This window comes from Macrosteles quadrilineatus, unplaced genomic scaffold, assembly GCF_028750875.1.
Source record: "Macrosteles quadrilineatus isolate MER2022 unplaced genomic scaffold, UCM_ALF_1.0 Scaffold_3__2_contigs__length_128488019, whole genome shotgun sequence".
NCBI classification, from domain to species: domain Eukaryota; kingdom Metazoa; phylum Arthropoda; class Insecta; order Hemiptera; family Cicadellidae; genus Macrosteles; species Macrosteles quadrilineatus.
In genome coordinates, this window is record NW_026542596.1 from 2,079,820 (window position 1) to 2,085,025 (window position 5,206).

The window sequence follows — 5,206 nt, forward strand, 5'->3', positions numbered from 1 at the left end:
CGAGGAAGAGACTTTGAAGATGAAGAAACTACTTTCGAGGGTCTAGTGGGAATTCTAAGGTAAGCCATGATAGCAAATGAAACAGTGAATAGTAACTGGAGCTGACTCAGCTAGCTAGGACTACTTCAGACCATTGAATGATGATTGCCTGCGAAGCAAACCTCCTTTTATAGCAAAACTCAAGTGGAGGGGAAAGCTTGTGGGTGGAGGGGAGAAGCTTGTGGTTGGAGGGGAAATGTTGTGTCCGTTGGTGTTAACTTAAAAGAACTGTTCTCGGTTCCCAATAATGTACTATAAGGAAGCTTTCTAAGTCCTGTAAGTAGGTCAAGGTCATTTAAAAATATTGCCAAAAGGAGAGATGGAGCAAAAATTGGCTCCATCTCTCCTTTTGTTGTAATAGGGGAACTTAGTGTTTGTTATGTATTTTAAGGGAAGCTTTCTAAGTCCTGTAAGTAGGTCAAGGTCATTTCAAAATAATGCCAAAAGGAGAGATGGAGCAAAAATAAGCTCCATCTCTCCTTTTGTTGTAGTGGGGGAACTTAGTGTTTGTTTTATTTTCGTGTTTGTGTGTAAGTCTGAATTGGCTAAAGACCAATGTATCAGTCTTTTTGATCAGAGGCAGCGCAGCCAAAGGACTGTCCTCATGTTATTGATCAAAGACTCATTAGCAATAGCCGGAGCAGCGCAGTCAACGAACTGTCCCCATAAAAATGTGTGAATGTCATCTATCTCATTTTGTTGTAGTGGGGGAACTTAGTGTTTGTTTTATTTTCATGTTTGTGTGTAAGTCTGAATTGGCTAAAGACCAATGTATCAGTCTTTTTGATCAGAGGCAGCGCAGCCAAAGGACTGTCCTCATGGTATTGATCAAAGACTCATTAGCAATAGCCGGAGCAGCGCAGTCAACGAACTGTCCCCATAAAAATGTGTGTATGTCAAAGAGAACTCTATGTCATGAATTTACTATTGGTTTCATGTTTTTGTTTTGTGTGAACGTTTTCAACTTACTAATGTCACTTAGAACTTTGTAACATACAATGATCAACTCAAATTGAAAATAAAATTACTAATAGGGACTTTATTATTTTGATACCTGAAATAGAACATCACATAATTAAGAAATACAACACCCTTACCAAAGATACAAATACGCAAAACACCCTCTAACTACAAGCCAACAAATACTACAATCAACATGCTTCTAATATAACTACTAAGTGACAAGAACCTTAGGTTAGAGTGGTACCAACTCTAAACTAAGGGTCTCATCTTTAGCCAGTTTGCCCATCCGGTCAGCTTCACCGGTTGTGCAAGACTGACAATCATCCGTCTGCTCGCAGCCCTTTTATACGCTCGGGTTGAGTGGTGGGGGTAGAACAACGCTGCACCTGCTTATGTAAATTAACTAGCGATAGTAGGTCCCTAGCTAGAATATATGCCCGGTCGGATTCAAACATATACAAGATCCATTACTACCGTTTTTATATTTTTTCCAAAATATTTTCAAAGTCCTGTAAGTAGGTCAAGGTCATTTAAAATAATACCAAAAGAAGAGATGGAGCAAACATGCTCTATCTCTCCTTCTGTTGTAGTGAGGAAAGAGTCTGTGTTTAGGTATAACAACAAAAGCTTAAAAGTGTTCATTGTTAGCTGACATAAGTAAACTACCAATGACAACGAAAAGTTTAAAATTTAATTTAACCAAATGCAGAATAGTATGCAGGCCGTTGGACCTCTCAACTAATTACAAAGTGGTCAACTTAAATTTTAAATATAGAATATTTACTGTCACAAGAAAGTTTTCATTGTTAGCTGACATAAGTAAACTACCAATGACAACGAAAAGTTTAAAATTTAATTTAACCAAATGCAGAATAGTATGCAGGCCGTTGGACCTCTCAACTAATTACAAAATGGTCAACTTAAATTTTAAAATATAGAATATTTACAGTCACAAGAAAGTGTTCATTGTTAGCTGACATAAGTAAACTACCAATGACAACAAAGGTTTAAAATTTAATTTAACCAAATGCAGAATAGTATGCAGGCCGTTGGACCTCTCAACTAATTACAAAATGGTCAACTTAAATTTTAAAATATAGAATATTTACAGTCACAAGAAAGTGTTCATTGTTAGCTGACATAAGTAAACTACCAATGACAACGAAAAGTTTAAAATTTAATTTAACCAAATGCAGAATAGTATGCAGGCCGTTGGACCTCTCAACTAATTACAAAATGGTCAACTTAAATTTTAAAATATAGAATATTTACAGTCACAAGAAAGTGTTCATTGTTAGCTGACATAAGTAAACTACCAATGACAACGAAAAGTTTAAAATTTAATTTAACCAAATGCAGAATAGTATGCAGGCCGTTGGACCTCTCAACTAATTACAAAATGGTCAACTTAAATTTTAAAATATAGAATATTTACAGTCACAAGAAAGTGTTCATTGTTAGCTGACATAAGTAAACTACCAATGACAACAAAGGTTTAAAATTTAATTTAACCAAATGCAGAATAGTATGCAGGCCGTTGGACCTCTCAACTAATTACAAAATGGTCAACTTAAATTTTAAAATATAGAATATTTACAGTCACAAGAAAGTGTTCATTGTTAGCTGACATAAGTAAACTACCAATGACAACGAAAAGTTTAAAATTTAATTTAACCAAATGCAGAATAGTATGCAGGCCGTTGGACCTCTCAACTAATTACAAAATGGTCAACTTAAATTTTAAAATATAGAATATTTACAGTCACAAGAAAGTGTTCATTGTTAGCTGACATAAGTAAACTACCAATGACAACGAAAAGTTTAAAATTTAATTTAACCAAATGCAGAATAGTATGCAGGCCGTTGGACCTCTCAACTAATTACAAAATGGTCAACTTAAATTTTAAAATATAGAATATTTACAGTCACAAGAAAGTGTTCATTGTTAGCTGACATAAGTAAACTACCAATGACAACGAAAAGTTTAAAATTTAATTTAACCAAATGCAGAATAGTATGCAGGCCGTTGGACCTCTCAACTAATTACAAAATGGTCAACTTAAATTTTAAAATATAGAATATTTACAGTCACAAGAAAGTGTTCATTGTTAGCTGACATAAGTAAACTACCAATGACAACAAAGGTTTAAAATTTAATTTAACCAAATGCAGAATAGTATGCAGGCCGTTGGACCTCTCAACTAATTACAAAATGGTCAACTTAAATTTTAAAATATAGAATATTTACAGTCACAAGAAAGTGTTCATTGTTAGCTGACATAAGTAAACTACCAATGACAACGAAAAGTTTAAAATTTAATTTAACCAAATGCAGAATAGTATGCAGGCCGTTGGACCTCTCAACTAATTACAAAATGGTCAACTTAAATTTTAAAATATAGAATATTTACAGTCACAAGAAAGTGTTCATTGTTAGCTGACATAAGTAAACTACCAATGACAACGAAAAGTTTAAAATTTAATTTAACCAAATGCAGAATAGTATGCAGGCCGTTGGACCTCTCAACTAATTACAAAATGGTCAACTTAAATTTTAAAATATAGAATATTTACAGTCACAAGAAAGTGTTCATTGTTAGCTGACATAAGTAAACAACCAATGACAACGAAAAGTTTAAAATTTAATTTAACCAAATGCAGAATAGTATGCAGGCCGTTGGACCTCTCAACTAATTACAATATGGTCAACTTAAATTTTAAAATATAGAATATTTACAGTCACAAGAAAGTGTTCATTGTTAGCTGACATAAGTAAACTACCAATGACAACAAAAGTTTAAAATTTAATTTAACCAAATGCAGAATAGTATGCAGGCCGTTGGACCTCTCAACTAATTACAAAATGGTCAACTTAAATTTTAAATATAGAATATTTACAGTCACAAAAGATTGTTCATTTTAATGGGGGACTTCTTTATCCTTTGTTAGCTGAAATATCACATGATTAGAAAAATACAACACTCTGCGCAATTCAAGTACTAAAGACACGATGCACTCCATAAAGTAAAACCATCTAAGATACAAGCTAAAAAAACAACATGCAGCACATGCTATTGACTAAAACATTAAGTTAGATTGGCCAAATCTAACGAAAGGTTTTAATCAAAAGTCAGTCAGTCTACACTCAACCAGTCAGCTGTGCCAGTTGGGTGAGACTGACTACAGTCCGTTCGCTGGCGCTACTTTTATCCGCGAGCCAGTTGGGAGGGGGTCGGTTGGGAGGTTTACCCTGCTTCGCGGGTAAATTTCCCTACTGTCGGGTAATTCTACCTACCAAGTAAGGAAGTCTCCAAACCTCCAACATCACATCATTCAGTGTCGAACCTTCAACGAAGACTGTTCACATATGCTAGCTCTGTTCTGATGTTAACTATGGATAAGCCAAGTACAATCACACAAGATAAACTAAAGAGAATAAAAGAAGATTTAAAGAAATCTACTACTACTAAAACTAGCAATTTTCGCAAGTCAATGTCACTACGTCTAAAGTTTCAGAAGCAAATTAAATTACCACTACATTGGAATGCATCAGGATCAAATTATTCTAATCAATTATCACCCGAAGCCATATGTCAAGAAATGAAGCTTCCTCAACTAGTAAGTCCAATAGAAACAGAAAAAGTAACATTTAAATATGTGTTACAAAACAAACATTATCAATTAGTAGAACAAAGACAAAACGAAAATGGTAAAACGTTTATTTTCTTTTATGACAACAAGTTTTTAGAGGTTTGCTTTCCGACACGATTAAATGTGCCAAAGCCTCCTGACGTTGAAGATGGCAAACTAATTTATTTGATTCGCACAAGTCAGGACACATGGAATTGGGTATAATTCACTTAAAAAAAAACAGTCTTTCTAAAGACTCCATTATATAAACATATTTTGACCACAAAGTCTGATCTGTCAAACTGTTTAACAAAATATAAACGATATTTAATTTTACTTAATTTTTTACGTCACGGTCTCCAGTACCCGTAATACACCACTACTTAAGGTTTTTTTTAAGACCAACAAATATTTACTAACATGGGGAAAATATATCTACTTTTTGGAACGTATTTCTGTATAAACATCTTTTAACCACAAACAGCTAACCTGCGACTATCTAACATAAGATATAAATTAAAATTGGTTTTTACAATACCTTGTGTTGTTGAGTCAATCGAGGTGTAGTATTACG